The following is an 18,393-nucleotide window of genomic DNA, read 5'->3' on the forward strand; positions in this document are numbered from 1 at the left end:
TCTTTATTATTGCCTTCCTTCTACTTACTCAGTATTTAATTTTCTCTTCACTTTTAGCTTCCTAAGTTGGAAGCATAGTTCACTGATTTTAGAACTGTCTTCTTTTATAACATAAGCTTTTAAAGCTATAAATTTTCCATATAACCACTGCTTTGGCTACATCCCACAAATTTGAATATGTTGTGTTCTCTGTTTCATTGTTTGATGCATTTTCTAATTTTCCTTGTGATCTCTTCTTTGACTCATAAGTTAGTTAGAAGTGTGTTTAGTTTCCCCATATATTAGGCTTTCTCAAATTTTGTCTGTTGTAGATTCCTAAAGTTATTTCCATTGTCATCAAAGAGCATGCTATATATGATAGTAATCTTTTTCAATGTACAGACATTTAAAATGTTTTCTCATCCAGCATAGAGTTTATTTTGTAAACATTCCATGTACATTTGAAAACAAAAGGTATTCTGCTGTTGTTGGGTGAAGTGTTCTATAGATGTCAGTTTGCTCAATTTGTTTGATAGTGCTGTTCAAGTTTTCTGTTCTTACTGTTCTACTTGTTCTATCACTTACTGAGAGAACAGTATTGATATCTTCAGCTATAATTATTGGTATTTCTATTTTGTCTTTCAATTCTGTCAGTTTTTACTTTATGAATTTTGGAGCTCTATTTTAGGTACAAATAAATCAATAATATTTCATTTCTTTCTCTTGTATTGACACTTTTATCATTATAAAATACTCTGTCTCTAGTAATATTCATTTTTTTAAAGTCTATTTTGTCTGACATTAATAAAAAATCATTCATCTCCCTTCTGATTATTGTTTATGTATTTGCCTCCTATATATTATTCATCCATTTACTTTAACCTCTTTATGTCTTTGAACTTAAAGTGATCTCTTATAGGCAACAGCTCTCTCTTTTTTCCAGTCTGACAGTTTCTGTCTTTTGATTGGAATTTTTAGTTCATTCCCATGGTTATAAGTCTGTCTTTAGCTATTTTTTTCTTATTTGTCTCATCTTTCTCTCTTTTTAATCCCTGTTACTCCTGCATTTTTATATTAAACAAATATGTTTTTGTATTTCATTTTAATTCTTGTATTAATTTTCAAATTTTTTAAAAAATTTTATTTTGTTTTAGCTGCATTGCATCTTCATTGTTGTGCAGGCTTTCTCTAGTTGCAACAAGCGGGGGCTACTCTTCATTGCAGTGCACAGGTTTCTCATTGTGCTGGCTTCTCTTGTTGTGGAGCATAGGATCTAGGCGTACGGGCTCAGTAGTTGTGGCTCCCGGGCTCTAGAGCGCAGGCTAAGTAGTTGTGGTGCAAGGGCTTAGCTGCTCCACGGCATGTGAGATCTTCCCAGACCAGGGATCGAACCCATGTCCCCTGCATTGGCAGGCGGATTCCCAACGACTGCACCACCAGAGAAGTCCCTGTATTGACTTCTTAGCTATATTTCTTTGCATTAATTTTAGTGCTTTACCTAAGTATTACAATATACATCTTTTATTTATCACCATCTATTTCAAGTTAATACTGACTAACTTCAAATAAAATGTAGGAACTTTGCGTTTATATAACTCCATTCCCTTTTGTGCTATTTTTTGTGCTATTGTGGTCATATATATAATCTTTATATGTTAAAGCCCAACAATGTAGTATTATAATTTTTGCTTCCAATAGTCATATGTCTTTTTTAAAAAAGTAATAGAAGAAAAAAATGTATTATTTCCATTTGGGGTATTCTTTAGTCCTTCTTGAATCTAAGTTACTATACAAGTTACCATCCGATGTCACCTCTCTTTAGCAGTTCTTTTAGCACAGGTTTGCCAGCAACAAATTCTCTCAGTTTTATTTTCTCTCGCTTTTTTTAACCTAGAAATGGTTTTATGTTTTGTCTTCAGTTTTGAGAGACGGTTTTGTTGGTTATAGCTTTTTATTTTCTTTTATCATGTCACTAAACAGAATAGGCAATCACTAAAAAAGAATAGGAAGCCACTGTTCTTTCACAGAAAATGCAGCAAATTCACAAAGTATTTTAGGCTTTCAATGTCCTTTGGCTTCTGTTATTTCTATGAAAAGTCAGCAGTAAATTATATTGTTGTTCCCTGTGTAGAATGCAACATTTTTTTTTGCTCTCTTAAAAATGATTTCTTGGGACTTCCCTGGAAGTCCAGTGGTTAAGACACCATGCTTCCACTGCAGGGTTTTGATTCCTGGTCGGGGAACTAAGATCCCACATGCCACAGGGCATGGCCAAAAAATAGAAAAAAAATGATTTCTTTACTTCTAGCTTTTGGCAGTTTGATCATGAGGTGTTTTCTTTTTGTTCTTTGGATTAAATTATTTCTATCATTCTATGAAATTCAGCAATTCTTTCTTCTCACATCCCAAATAAACTCATGCCATGAATTTTTCATTTCAGTTAGTACAGTTTTAAGGTCTAGAATTTCCATTTGCTTCTTTTTTCCATTTCTCTGTTGAGATTCTTTGTTTATTTGTTGTTGGCATAGTTTCCTCGAATATTTTGAATATATATATTTTTTAACATCTTTATTGGAGTATAATTGCTTTACAATGGTATGTTAGTTTCTGCTGTATAACAAAGTGAATCAGCTATACATATACATATATCCCCATATCTCCTCCTTCTTGTGTCTTCCTCCCACCCTCCCTATCTCACCCCCTAGGTGGTCAGAAAGCACCGAGCTGATCTCCCTGTGCTATGTGGCTGCTTCCCACTAGCTATCTATCTAGTTTACTGCTTTGAAGACTTCGTCTGCTAGGTGTAAGTCTGAGCTGACTCAGAGTCAGTTTCTATTGAATGATTTCCCTCCTTCCTTCCCTCCCTGGGTATGGAAAATACTTTACGTTTTCTTTGCCTGTCTAATAATTCTTTATTTAAAACCAGACATTGTAGGCAATATGTTGCAGCAATTCTGGATTCTGTTTTGCTCTTCTGAGGGCTCTTATCTTTAGCAGACAAGTAACTTGCCTGGATTCAACCTGAAAATCTATCTCACTTTCAATGGACAGCCACTGAAATCTCTGCTCATTTTTTTTAAGGGGGTGGGGTCTGATTCTTAGGGGTTTCCCCTTCACCTGCATGGTTTTATAGTCACACAATGATTTAGGCAGAGATTATGCTCAGACACTTCAAGCCAGTAAGTCTTCCGCTCTCCGCTGCCTAAGCTATGTGTGGACTGAGGCATGTTCTCAAAAGTGCAGTAAAGTCACACATCTCCCAGGCTTTCGATTTTTGCTAGACCTCCTGTGGTTCCCATGTGCCTGCACTGTCTAGCAGTCAACCAGCAATGTGTGGAGAGACTTCCGTCTGTGCTCTTCCTTGGCTCTCTCACTTCCAAAATCTCACCCTTAAATTTCTAGCTGCTCTGTCAACTCCCTGAATCAAATCTGTCAAGTCCAGCTGGTAAAGTTGTAAGTTTTCCTCACCCAAGTTGGGTGAGATGGAAATGCCTCCAGACTAGAAGGCCACAGACTCACCACTCTTACCCAATGTTGTAACAATTTTCATGGGTAAATTCTTCTCAAGTTGTTGCCTATCTTTTGTCACTTTCCAGTGACCTGAAATGATTGTCTTTAATAATTTTGTCAGTTTTGTACTTATTTTCTGCAGAGGGAAGTCACTTGATTTTCTTTCACCACCATTACCAGAAATAGCCCCTAGATTTTATCTTAAATGGAACAGGAAGTTACTGAAAGAATTCAATCTACAAAGTGACATGAGTCAGCTTTGTATTCTTAAGTGCGCACTCTGACTGCTGTGTGGAAAATCAACTGGTGGGAGAGAGTTCCAGTCAGGATGAGTTCCAGGGACAGGTCACAAGAAACACAACGCATTTAGCTAAAAAATGAAAGCGATTTGTTGTCACATAACTAAAAAGTCCAGAGGTACGACAGTGCAGCTGGGGCCAAATATTCATGATGTCTTCAGAAGCAGTTGTTTCTCTGGGATGCCCCTGGGTCTGTCTCAAGCCCTCATGGTAGTGAGGTGTGTGTCAGGAGCCTACAGGCTCACGTATCGTCATTTATTTCCAAGCAGAGGGATCTTCTCTTTCTTCAACCATTGAGCAAGAACCCTGGGCTTCTCTCTGGTTGGGTCAATATGTTCAGTCTTAGACTAATCGCCATAACCAAAGAATTCAACGTGCAGATGGCTTTGATTGATCAGAATCAATCCCACCCAGTTCCCACATAGCTGGGAATTTCTGGATCCCATTAGTAAGGGTGGATGGCTAAGTGGAGGCTGAGGAAGCTCCGGGGTACCAGAGTGGAGAAGCCCTGATTCCATTCTTCATTACCAGAGGTATTAGTCAGCTTGGGCGGCCATAACAAAATACCACAGACTGGGGGCTTAAACAATAAAAAAAAAAAAATTTTCTCACACTTCTGGAAGCTGGAAGTCCAAGACCAAGGCATCAGCAGGGTGAGTTTCTTGGCTTGTAGACGGCCACCTTCTCCCTGTGTCCTTACACGGCCTTTCTCTGTGCACGTGCATAGAGAAGGAGAGAGCTCTGGTGTCTCTTCCTCTTCTTAAGAGGACCCCAGTCTTTGTGGATTAGAGCCCACCCTTATGACCTCACTTACCTTAACTATCCTTAGAAGCCCAGTCTTCAGATACAGTCACATTGGGGGTTAGGGCTTCAATGTATGAATTAGGGGGTGAGTGGGGGGGACACAGTTCACTCTAACATCAGACAAGAAGCAAGGCTTTGGACCACCACTGCTCTCCTCCATCCTGGCCAACACAGCTGCAGAAGATCAGCAATGAGACCACACTCTAGCCCAGAGGCTTTGCAGTGGACTCCCAGGCCAGCCTGGTAGGGAAAGGAGGAAGGGAGAGTCACAAAACCCAGCGATTCTAGTAAATATTCCACTCAGTTAAGACTGAAGACTTGGGAAAATAAATCTTTCTTTGGTAATGAAGGGATTAAGATAGTAGTTGCCGGCTGTGACGCAAATGCAGTGGCCGTATCCCAAGAACTGTACGTTCAAGCTCCAAACCATCCGTAAGTCAGGGGGAGAAATGGTAAATGAAAATGAAAAACAAAACCTTATCTTAAAAAGTAACTCATTTTTTAACCCACGTAAGAAGTTATAAATATAATTGGATTTACTCACTTGCAATGCGTCACTGGAGTGGCAGCCCGAGGACTGCTCTCCACACCGTGGAAATGTGTACCCTCAGCAGCCCCCAGTCTCCCTCTCTGCACTTTCTTTCCATTCCTCCCCAAGGGCTGAGTACAGAATTATCCTTCCCTGACTATCTATAACTCCTTTTGCAGGCCTGCCCTGCAGGGCAATTGTTCTCCCTCATTGCTATGGGCTAATTTTTGTGTCCCCCTTCCCCAAATTCACATATTGAAGCCCTAGTCCCCAGTGAGATGGTGTCTGAAAATGGGGCCTTTAAGAGGTAATTAGGGGACTTCCCTGGTGGTGCAGTTGTTAGGAGTCTTCCTGCCAATGCAGGGGACACGGGTTTCAGCCCTGGTCCAGGAAGACCCCACATGCCATGGAGCAACTAAGCCCATGTGCCATAACTACTGAGCCTGCGCTCTAGAGCCTGAGAGCCGCAACTACTGAGCCCACGTGCCACAACTACTGAAGCCCATGCGCCTAGAGCCCGCGCTCCACAACAAGGGAAGCCACTGCAATGAGAAGCCCGCGCACCACAACGAAGAGTAGCCCCCGCTCGCTGCAACTACAGCAAGCTTGCGCGCAGCAACAAAGACCCAATGCAGCCAAAAATAAATAAATAAATAAATTTATTGTTTAAAAAAGAGGTCATTAGGTCATGAGAGTGGAACCCTCGTGATAGGATTAGTGCACTTACAAGAAGATACACGAGAGCTTGCTTCCTCCCTCTCTCTCTCTCTCCCTCTCTCTCTGCCATATGAATATCCAAGGAGAAGACAGCTGTCTGCAAGCCAGAAAAAGAGTCTCATCATTAACCAAGCCAACTAGCATCTTGATCTCGGATTTCCCAGCCTCCAGAACTTTAGGTACATTTCTGATTTTTAAATCAGTCAGTCTGTGGTCATCTGTCGTGCAGCCTGAGCTAAGACACTCAACACAGTTCCTCCTGTCCCACACAGCCCCAGTCCTCAGGGCACAGGACTGTCACCCTGCCAGCCGTCCACCTAACAGGAGCCTCTTGGGCTGGAGACCTCTAAACCCAGTGGAGTCCATTCTCATTATTCATGTTAGTAGTAAACTTGCCATAAACACTGGATCAGTGAGTGCTGAGCCATTGCCCTAGGGGAGATGTAAACCCATTGATGGTGTGTATATACCAATCTCACACAGATCACAATCTGTAATCTTAAAAACAACTCATCCAGGCAGATCCTATTTTCTTTATTTTACAAAAGAGAAAACAAAGGAGGCTCAGAAGTGTTGAGTGAGTTGCCTGAGGCCATCCCACTAATGGGTTCCAGAGTTGGGATTCAACCCCATCCAGCTGGCCCCAGAGCCAGAGCTTCTTACTCTGCACTGCACTGTCTGCTCCCGGCTCCACCCTCTGGTCATCTCTGTATGATGCCCAGGCAAGGAGGCAGAGCATCACTTGGTTCAACCTCAGCTGGAAACATGTGCATCAGGCAACTCAAATTTTTTGTTGCTCTGCGCGTGGCCACACAAAGGACCAAAAACGTATTGGGAGTATTTGGGGCTTACAAATAAATTTTAGTGAATAGGCAATTTTGCAAATAAGGAATCCGCAAATAATGAGGATTGGCTGTACTTTTCTGCTACTGTTAACATGTAATAGCCTAGACAAAAGTTAGCTTTGTGAGGAAAACGTCTGCATGTGGGGCTGTTCCTGTGTTTGCTTGTTCAGAACTGGGAATCTGGGGGTCAGATCCATGCATCCATCAGGTCAGTCCCTTAAGGGCCACAAACTCTGTGAGGACAGAAACTGTCTACCTTGCCCGTCGCTGCATCCCGAGCACCTGGAAGTAAGAACATGCTGAGTGGTGGACAGAGGGAGATGAATGACAAGGTTTGGAATTAGTGCTTTAACTTGGGTCTTTACGAAGATTAAACAAGATTTGCTGGGCGTGGGCTTCCCTGGTGGCGCAGTGGTTAAGAATCCGCCTGCCAATGCAGGGGGACATGGGTTTGAGCCCTGGTCTGGGAAGATCCCACATGCCGCGGAGGAACTAAACCCATGTGCCACAACTACTGAAGCCCACGTGCCTAGAGCCTGTGCTCCACAGCGAGAGAAACCACTGCAATGAGAAGGCTGAGCACTGCAACAAAGAGTAGCCCCCGCTCACCGCAACTAGAGAAAGCCCGTGCGCAGCAACATAGACCCAACGCAAACAAAATTTAAAAAAAAAAAAAAATAATAATATTAGAAAAAAAAAAAAGATTTGCTGGGCATCCTGAACACACACACTGAAATGAGATCCAAACCAGACATGTTTAAGATTGAAACAGAGTGGGTCTTTTTTTATAAGTCATTGGTTTGGGTTTTTTTCCCCCTAGTTATAAAAGTAATTCATGTTCAATGTTGAAAAAAATTTAAGTAGAAAACAAAAAACTACCAAATCCCCACCACCCAAAAACAGTTCTAAAATTTAAGTAAATATTCTCCTTTCTGCCCACAGTTTCTTGCCGTTTGACTCCGGTGTGTTTTCCTCGTAGATCCCTGCACCCCGGCCTCCCTCCAGCACTCCCTGCTTCGTGCCTCAGAGAATGGATGACATGGCAGAGCTCAGAGAACAGGAGTCAGGCTGTGGCATCTTGAGTTCTAAAATGTGAAGTCGGGCTTCCCTGGTGGCGCAGTGGTTAAGAGTCCGCCTGCCGATGCAGGGGACGCGGGTTCGTGCCCCGGTCCGGGAAGATCCCACATGCCGCGGAGTGGCTGGGCCCGTGAGCCATGGCCGCTGAGCCTGCGCGTCCGGAGCCTGTGCTCCGCAACGGGAGAGGCCACAACAGTGAGAGGCCCGCGTACCACAAAAATAAATAAATAAATAAATAAATAAATAAAAATAAAATGTAAGGTCTTGGGACTTCCCTGGCCGTACAGTGGTTAGGACTCGTTGCTCCCACTGCAGGGGGCACGGGTTCAATCCCTGGTCGGGGAACTAAGATCCTGCAAGCCGCATGGCGCTGCCAGAATGAATAAACGTTTTTGTTTTTTAAAGTGAGGTCTTGGCCTAAAGAGAGAGATGGCATTATAAGATCAGTCCGAGCGGGTCCTTCCTGGGCCCAGAGATGAGATCACAGGGGATCTGTATGCGGAGGGGCAGACAATGAGCGTGGATGTCACTGGGGTCCCTGTGTGCACCTGACTTCCAAAGCCAGGGCCGCAGGGCAGAGGGAGCCTTCCCTAGGTAGGTCCCAGCCCAGTTCTCAAACCCAGAATTGGTACCAGACACGCTTACAAGTGACCTCCAAAAGGAACAGGGTGGGCCCCCCAACGTGGAGCAGAAGGAATTCCCCTCTGTGGTGTCCGGAAGCCACCCTGAAACAGCCCTCCTGGTCCCCGGACGCCCCAGCAGGTGGGGCAGTTTCAACCCAGTGTGACGCCTTCCCGAGGCCTCCATGTGGAGACACACCCCAGGGAAGGGGCCACCTCTGAACTGATGGACGTTCAGGTCCTGTTGCTGGTGGAATGTGGGCCTAAAAGAGAAATTCAAGTCCAGCTGCAGAAAAGTAAAGCACTTGTATAACCACTAGGGTTTGGGCAGAGACTCGCACCCACTGCTCACATATATGTTGACCCTTGCGCAACTTGGGGGTTATGGGTTACCTTGCATCCCCCATGCAATTGAAAATCCCAATACTGGTCTCTCATCCTCAGAAACTAAGGAATTGATAAATGCCTCACCCAAAGGCATGAAGCAGAAGCAGTCCGGATAGAATCAAACACTAGCTCTTTTTTTTTTTTAAATTGTGCTATGACCATTAAAAGGCTGAGGATCGGGCTTCCCTGGTGACGCAGTGGTTGAGGGTCTGCCTGCCGATGCAGGGGACGTGGGTTCATGCCCCAGTCCGGGAAGATCCCACATGCCGTGGAGCGGCTGGGCCCGTGAGCCATGGCCGCTGAGCCTGCGCGTCCGGAGCCTGTGCTCCGCAACGGGAGAGGCCACAACAGTGAGCAGCCCGCGTACCGCAAAAAAAAAAAAAAAAAAAAGGCTGAGGATCATATTTTTAGTGCCCAGATTTTTAATTTTTTTTTCAAAAAGACACATGCACCGCAATGTTCATAGCAGCATTATTTACAACAGCCAAGATATGGAAGCAACCTAGGTGTCCATCAACAGATGAGTGGATAAAGAAGATGTGATAGATAGATATGTGTATATATAGATTATATATATATATATATATATATATATATAAGTGCAATCCCACTCCTGGGCATACATCTGGAGGAAACTCTTATACACACACACACACACACACACACACCATATACAATGGAATATTACTCAGCCATAAAAAAGAATGAAATTCTGCCATTTGCAACAACATGGATGGACCTGGAAGGTATTATGCTTAGTGAAATAAGTCAGATAGAGAAAGATAAATACTGTATGTTATCATTTATATGTGGAATCTAAAAAATAAAGCAAACAAATGAATATAACAAAATAGAAACAGACTCACAGATATAGAGAAAAAACTAGTGGTTACCAGTGGGGAGAGGGAAGTGGGGGGCAAGAGAGGGGCAGGGGAGTAAGAGATACAAACTACTATGTATAAAATAAATAAGCTACAAGGGTATATGGTACAGCACAGGGAATATAGCCAATATTTTATAATGACTTTAAATGTAGTATAATCTATATAAATTTTGAATCACTATGTTGTGTACCTGAAACTAATATAATATTGTAAATCAACCATGCTTCAATTAAAAATTAAAAGAAAAAACACATAAAATAAATAAGCCATGAGGATGTTATACACAGCATAAGGAATATTGTGAATAATACTGTAATAATTTTCTGTGGGGACAGAAGGTTACTAGACTTATCGTGATCATTTCACAGTGTATGCAAATGTCAAATCACTATGTAGTACACCTGAAACTAACAAAATATTGTATAGTAGCTATATTTCAATAAAAACCCTAGTTCTTTTTATTCCACACCTTGTGATCTCTGATGAACAGACTTTTCCCCACACTTAAAGATCTGTAAATTAAAATACATTTTAATTTAAAATATATTTATTGAAAATACCTGTGTATAAGTGGACCCATGCAGTACACACACATGCATGTGACCTTCTTCCTTTTCAAAGCTGCCCTGCACTTACAAAGTGTGTTCCGATATTTCTATTCTCACGCTTGCACTTTCACAGACATCTCTGCTCCCGCCCATGAGTTCTCCAAAATCCTCCCAGAGCATCCTGCCCTCACCCTCCAAGGTCTTCCCTCGCAGTGAGGTCCACACAGACAGCCCCGTTTCTAGGTAGACAGTCATACATGCCCTAGGGCTCTGCAAACATCCAAGAGCAGAACAGATGGCTTTCAGCTGAGCAGCTGGGGGCTGCTTTTGGAAAAGGCAGCATGTAGTTGAGTTTTGAAGAAAGGGGGTGATAAGGTGAGAAAGATAAGGTAGATCTAGACCGTTCAGGAGCCTGAAAGGGGACCAGATATTTGGAGTGTATCTTATAAACAAAGGGCTCCCACAGAAAAAAGAACCTTCATACACTGTTGGTGGGAATGTAAACCAGTGCAGCCACTATGGAGAACAGCATGGAGGTTCCTTTAAAAACTAAATATAGGGGGCTTCCCTGGTGGCGCAGTGGTTGAGAGTCCGCCTGCTGATGCAGGGAACACGGGTTCGTGCCCCGGTCTGGGAGGATCCCACATGCCGTGGAGCGGCTGGGCCTGTGAGCCATGGCCGCTGAGCCTGCACGTCCGGAGCCTGTGCTCCGCAGCGGGAGAGGCCGCAGTGGTGAGAGGCCCGCGTACCACAAAAAAAAAAAAAAAAAAAAAAAAAACTAAATATAGGGCTACCATATGATCCTGCAATCCCACTCCTGGGCGTATATCCGGAGAAAACTCTAATTTGAAAAGATACATCCACCCCAGTATTCATTGCAGCACTATTTACAATAGCCAGGACATGGAAGCAACCTAAATGTCCATCAAAAGACGAATGGATAAAGAAGACGTGGTACATACATACAACGGAATATTACTCAGCCATAAAAAGGAATGAATTTGTGTCATTTGCAGAGACGTGGATGGACCTAGAGACTGTCATACAGAGTGAAGCAAGTCAGAAAGAGGAAAAACAAATATCGTATATTAATCATATATGTGGAATCTAGAAAAATGGTATAGATGATCTCATTTGCAAAGCAGAAACAGAGGCACAGGTGTGACGAACAAACATTGGATACCAAGGGGGAAAGGGGCAGGGGTGGGATGAATTGGGAGATTGGGGTTGACATATATACACTATTGATACTATGTATAGAGTAGATTACTCAGTGCTCTGCGGTGACTTAAAGGGGAAGGAAATCCAAAAAAGAGGGGATATATGTATACGTAGAGCTGAGTCACTTTACTGTATGGCAGAAACTAACACAACATTGTAAAGCAACTATACTCCAATAAAAATTAATTTAAAAAATAAAAGCCAACTTCAAAAAAAAAGAAAAACTGGGCTCCCACGTCCGTGCGGATGTGGGTGGGGGAGGGGAAATGGAGGGGCCCAGGCTGAGAAGGAGACCAACGTGGTGACACGGTGAGCCTTCTGCTCACCTGAGACCCGATTCTCTCCGACGAGGCTCGTCTAAGAAGAGGCGACTGGGTATTTAGGAGGCGCTGAACCTGGTCAGCTAGGTGGTCTGACTGCGGCGTGCACGTCAGCAGACTATTGCTCCAGAAGCGCGAGAGGGCAGAGGACAAGAGAGGGGGTGGGAGCTTCAGGGAACAGCAAGGCTGGAAGAAGCCTGGAGAGTTCTAAAGCAGGGCAGAAGTAACCACGTTTGCTGATGGAAGGACAGCATCCCGGGGAGAGAAACAGAAAAAGGATTTAGTCAAAAATCTAACCAGATCATGAGTCCAAAAGCAGAATTCCTTTTGTGATTATAAATAACATTTCAAATTTTTTAAATTAAAAAGACTGCATCTGTTTAAAGTCCAACCGTTTCTGTGAACTTGCAGCCGTAACTGCAGGGCTTTTTAGCCTTTTCTCAGGATGCCTTTAAAGTGCACTGCACATGTGAGGATTCAGATGTAAATTCCCCGCTTCCCTTGAAATAAATATGCTTTGAGCTATTTTGGTATCAGTCATGTTTAATATCGGTTTCACAGTGTGTAGATGTGAATCTATGAACCATCTCACATTTTAATATTAAGAGACAGAGCAGATGGCTGAGTTATTAATATGTGTTTAAATCCAGCACTCCAGCCTTTGGAAAACGTGCGCGGGATTTCTGAGTAATCACCGGCCATGCTCAGCAGTCTGGCAGCCACATGGCAACCCGAAAAGCGGGTTGTTTTGTTATAAACGTCAAAGGCCCAGGCTTGACCCGGTGGAGACAGGCACCACCCAGAGCATTCACTGGAGCAAGACCTCCATGGGGAGCTCGGAGTCCAGGGGTCAGAGGCCCAGGCCTTGCCTGCACCTCGAGGACAGGGCAGCCGGGGTATCTGCTCCTCCTGGGGCCTCTCAAAGCTGGAGGCATCCTGGGAGCAGAGAGAGAAACCCCACCTCTCCATGGGCGAGCCCAGAAGCCAGCCTGGGCGGCCAGGCCTGCAGAGAGGCTTGGTCTTGGCAGGCCGGCTGGCACTCGGCACTGGCCGTCAGGTCTACGGCCAGGCCTAGCGGGTGATGCTGTCTGGATTCAGACTCGAGGTGGAGGGTAGGCAAGCCCTGGGACGGCCACCCTGGCACTTCGGCCGCTCCTGGCTGGGCCCCACCGGTCTCGTCTCAGGAGTTGACGTGCCCACCAGACGGACTTCCAAATACCCTTTTGCCGTCGAGAGCCCAGTTCCGCTGCCAGGCCTCTGATTGGCGGTATATCTTACCCTTCACTAAACGCTTGCAGACATCCTCAGCCTGGCAGTGTATGAGCCACAGCCTACGCGGCCTCTAATTCCCTTTCCACTAGGACCTGAGACTTGGACCCTTGCTCTGTCTGCCCAGCCAACTGCCCACGCTTTTCAAACTGTTGCAGCAGGAAACGGGTTCCTACAGAGACTGCCGTGTTCACACCAGGGAGGGACATCAGCAGAGCCAGGCCCAGAGCTCTGAGCACGTGGCCCGCAGGCAGGCACCTGTGATGGGAACCCTCGGGCAGAGCTTGGAGAGGCCAGCACTGGGCAGCCTTGCCCCGTGTCACCCTGGCCTGGCCAGAGGCCGCCAGCCGGCGTCCAAGCGCCCCAGCTGTGGCTGAGATGGAGCTGCCGAGGCTGGGAGCCTGGCGCTTCTGGACGCTTTCCCTCCCAGCAAGGTGGAGCGCAGGCTCCGGTGGCAGCAGGGTTTCCAGTCTGCTGGGTGGTTCCAGCCCCCAGGACTTCGCGTCCCCAGCCCCCGGCAGGGCAGGTTGGCAGGATTGAATCCACTCCTTACCAGGGCCCGAGGCTGTTCTACTCAACTCATTTGTATTGTCAACTAGGCTCTTCCTAGGCCTGTTTCAAGAGTGATATGATATCAGGGGAGGGATAACTTAGGAGGTTGGGATAAACACATACACACTACTATATACAAAATAGATAACCAACAAGGACCTACTGTATAGCACAGGGAACTATACTCAATATCTTGTAATAACCTATAATGGAAAGGATCTAAAAAAGAAGATATATAGATATATATAGATATGAATCACTTTACTGTACAACTGAAACTAACACAACATTGTAAATCAACTATCAATATATTCCAATAAAATTTTTTTAAAAAAAGAAACAAGGGACTTCCCTGGCAGTCCAGTGGTTAAGACTCCGTGCTTCCAGTGCAGGGGGTGCAGGTTCGATCCCCAGTCAGGGAACATGCTGCACGGTGTGGGGAAAAAAAAAAAGAGACACACACACACATACAAAACAACAACAGCAACAAAAAGAATGATGTGAAATGGCAAACATAACCCTGCCTAGGCAACGTCACATACAGTGTGAGGATTTAACAAGCATTAGTCCCCTGTGCTCTGGTTAATCGCAGTAGCTTCTTTTTAGGAGGGAATTCAGGTGGAAGGGGAGTAGACGCATCTCCAAACGGCACCGAGGATGGAGAAAGGAGAGGGGGGTTTAGTTCATTCTGTTCATCGTTTTTCTAAATAAGCGAGTCTGATGTTCCTGGCTGGAAGTTATCATTTCCCACAAGGAACAACACTGACCTGGCTTCGTTGGAAACCGTCCCCTCCCACCCCCCGGTCTCGGCTCTGCTGGAGGAAAAGCCAGGACGGCCCAGATAACTCTGCAGGGAACTCAGGATCGCCTTTGCCAGACATATGAACAGTCATCAACATGATTTGACGTTCAGCTCCCCTTCTTTGCTTTTCGGAGGCACTAATGAAGAGCGACACTGCCGTGGGGTTTCACAAATTATAAAATATAATTTGCAGATTATGCCGAGACAGGGCTCCTATTTGTGGCCATAATGGAGTGTATTTAAGCAGCGTCAGGCAGTGCTTTGTTAAACAGGTCATGAGATGGGGAGCTGGGGACAGTGTTCATATTGCAAAATGGTTGTGGCGGCCGTATTTAATGGGAGGGGGTGGACCACAGAATGGATTACCAGCACCGAGACATTCTAAAGTTGGATGATTAGCTCAGAGCTGCACAGACGTGGGCGGCATGGCATGCAAACTGAGTTCCTCCTGTTATTGGAGGCTCTCGACCAAGCCGAATCTGAGCTGTTCTTGAGCCCTGATTTATCTGGAAAGTCCCAAAGGGGAATCCAAGCTGCATCACTCGTCCCACTTCCCTAAGAACCCAGAATTCCAGGCCGCTCTTTCTCTTTTCATCTTTCTCACACCTTCCCCTTCTCTCTGCCCTCTCCTCTGCCCAAATGAAGATCGCGAAACTTTACAACTCAGAAATGAGTCTCCATTGCATTGAAAAGACAGAAATCAGAATTAGAAGTAATCGTTTGTGTACGTTCTGCTGTTTACTTTTCTTCAGAAACCACCACCATTCACATTCGTGATCCACAAATCCTAAACCTCAGAACAATTATTGATCTGCTACCCTTTATGAATCTCTGTGCAAAGTAAGGACTATGTAACTCATTCAACCAACCACCACACAGAGAAATCCAACCTCAGTTTCCTTGATGTGTCTTCAGCATGAAGCCCAGGTAACAGTCCTTCCTGCTTCAAGCACCTTCTTCACAGGCTTCCAGGAAACCATGGTCTCCCAGCTCCATCCTCCTTTACCGGAGGCCCTTCTCGGTCTCCTGGGATCTCCCTGACCACTGACACTGCAGGGCCCCGGGGCTCAAACCTCAGTCCCTTGTACACATTGCCCGGTGATCTCACCCAGCCCCAAGGCACTAAATGGTCCCTTTGCCGATGACTCCCATCTTTAGCCGCCAGCCGGGACCTGTCTCCCAAACCCCAGCCTGTGTCCAACTCAACATCTCCACCTGAACACCCAGCTGACACCTCAAATTTATACCCAGAACCACACTGGGCTTCTCTCCTTAACCTGCAAGCAGCCCCGCCTCAGCTGATGTAATCCCACTCTACTAGGTGCTCAGAACACAGACCTGGGGTTCACCCTGGCTCCTCCATCCATCCAAGCTGTTAGCAAATCCTACTGGTCAGATTGCTCAGTGGCTGGAGGGGCAGTGTAGATGCGAGGAGAATACGATTGGGAGAGAAGTCTCACACATCTGCACTTGTTAAGAGCAGAGATGCTATCTTTTCAAGGCTGTTTGTAGAGCAGACGGTCTTGGAAGACAGAGGTGGTGTCTCCTGGAGCAAAGGGCAAATCTGCTTAACGTCCAGTGAAATAATGTTTCCTACAGAGAAAAGACAGGTTTGCTTGCTGTCCATCATAAAAGATCTGGATTCCCTAAGCCTGAGGGTCCTCGGTGGTGACGCAGACCCACTGCGATCACAGTATCCACCTGGATGGTTCTGCATCATCCTTGTAGGACTTGACGGGGGCAGGTGAAACTGATACAAACAAGCAGCACAGGCTTCATGCTATGCTGTAATACAGTCCTTTGTCTCTATCCCAGGGTCTCAAGTCCATACCAGGATCCAGGACATTGTGGCAGGCTTCCCTGTAAGTTTGCAAGTCAGCAAAATCCCTGACCCTTCACAGTTGTTGACAGTGTGATGTTTGGAGCATGGAGCAAACTATGATTATATACATGGAGGGAATTCGTGGTTAGGGCTCCACGCTTCCACTGCAGGGGACATGGGTTCGATCCCTGGTCAGGGAACTAAGATCCCGCAAACTGTGCAGCACAGCCAAAAAAAAAGATACATAGAAAGCCCACAGTATTCTAACGGTGTCATATTTCGGGCACTCATCTTTCTATGAATCAGAAAGCTACAGAGCTGCTAACAAAGGTCATTTCTTTGAGAGTAGACAAGGCATGAGATGAAAAAGGACACCTTAGATAAAGGCTGAGAATGAGACTGAAGAGGCTCTGCCAGAGGACAGAAACTGGGCCTCGTCAAGGAACACTTCTCACTCCCAGGGGAGGGGAGCTGGGCACTATTTGCCCAGCGGAATTTCAGAGTTGGTACAGACCAACGCCTACGGTCTATGTCCTAGTCTTTGCCGTTTCAAATGGAAGCACTTCCTGCAGATGGCCTGTCCCTGTCTCACCGCCGTGCACTGGGTGTGTAGAGAACAGACACCTTGTCTTCTTAGTTTGTTGGTTTCTGTAGAAGGTGCATCTAGACCTGATCTAGGTTACAAGATTCTAGACTTCAAGCCAGATACTGGATGAGACGCTGGGTATCCTAGGACTGGGATGCACATATTTTGCACGTGCAAGGGGCACGTGTAACTGTGGGCATGAGTAACTGTGGTCAGAGGGCAGACCAGGCAAAATTAACGGCCCCAACTTCTCACGCCCCCTCGTCCCCGCCCCATCCACACCTTTTGGTGGTGCCCTCCTCCCCCATACCGTCTGGATGTGACCATGGGGATTACAGCAAACTTGATACAGAAACTTGAAGAAGCACTTGCCAATTTCTGTTCCCTCCCTTGCAGCTCTGTAATCACCATGAGAAATGCCTAGACAGCCCTGACCCAGGCTTGTCTGCTGGGGGGACAGGAGTGACACATGGAAGAGAGCCAAATCACACCAGCTGAGGCCATCCCAGAGCAGCCAGGACCCCGTCAACTCACATCAGACGCCTGACCACAGATACAGGAGCCAAGACCAGCTGACCAGGATCACTCATCCAACCTGCAGACTCAAGAAATGGATCATGGCTGCATTTAGTCTCCAAGTTCAAGTGTGAGTATTAGGCAGTAATAGCTAGTGGACAAGTTATCACTTTGTTCTTATGTGCCTGGCACTTTGGCCTTTAGGTTCGGTACATCTAGCTTTTTATGTCTTCATTCTTACCACTGATGGGGCTCTTTTAATTTACAGACTCAAAGTCTTTCTTCACTTCAGAAAAATCTCTGTTGTCGTTCATTACTGTCTTGATCTGATCCCTTCACCAGGACACTACCTACATGTTGGAGGCAAGCTATCTTGTGCCACCTTGTGTCATCTTTCCATTTCTGTCCTTCGGCAACTAAGGACACCACTTCAGCTTGGTCTGCAACATAATGGCGCTGTATGATATACTGTAATTTACATGTAACAGTATATACACTTCAGATGACAGACTGCACTCGTTCTGCCCTTCACTTCTATACGATACCGATTTTAGTTCTAAAGTTAAAATTTTGTCTCTTTCAAAATCTTCTATGCAGTTCTCAAATTTTCCTTTCATCTAGCTTCATGTCATACATTCTCATTCTTTCAGAAAAATCCAAAGTCCCTGAATTCTAAAAAAGAGCCGTTTTCTATAGTTTTCAATAGAATGCGCTTCCGTATTTTTAAGGCCGTTTCCTATCCTTTACATCACCAGTTCTCTTCGTGGGGCCCACGTATGTTGTTTCGGCTACTCCCCTTTGAATGGGAACCCTACCCAAGCCCGACGTTTGCCCGGAAAAGGCGACCTCCCAAGTCCGCGAGCTCTGAGTCTCCCCCAGCACCTCCCGCGCCCCCCGCACAGGGCTGTGGACCCGCACACCCTACACCAAGTCTCTGGTATCTCGCTTTTCACTACGGCCCCCTCTGCTGCGCGGATGACCCATCTCCCGCAGGTGCCACCTGCTGCTTCTTGCAGAGGCTTATTCCTGGATAGCTGAGGCCGCCTGTGATTCTTTCTTTACCAAAATTAATGAGAAACCACCATCCCAGGGTATGTTTTTATGGT

General features: G+C 45.6%; 1 long non-coding RNA gene across 1 annotated transcript in view; it reads right to left on the bottom strand.

The window, feature by feature from the left end:
- The window catches only part of LOC137225458 (uncharacterized), a 28,238-nt gene extending 20,293 nt beyond the window's left edge, over nucleotides 1-7,945 (bottom strand). The window contains exon 1 of the long non-coding RNA XR_010943853.1: nucleotides 5,849-7,945. This is a non-coding gene — a long non-coding RNA (uncharacterized lncRNA). The remainder of the gene's footprint in view (nucleotides 1-5,848) is intronic.
- Nucleotides 7,946-18,393: the final 10,448 nt, after the last annotated feature.

Source organism: Pseudorca crassidens, chromosome 5, assembly GCF_039906515.1.
Source record: "Pseudorca crassidens isolate mPseCra1 chromosome 5, mPseCra1.hap1, whole genome shotgun sequence".
In the NCBI taxonomy this organism is placed as follows: domain Eukaryota; kingdom Metazoa; phylum Chordata; class Mammalia; order Artiodactyla; family Delphinidae; genus Pseudorca; species Pseudorca crassidens.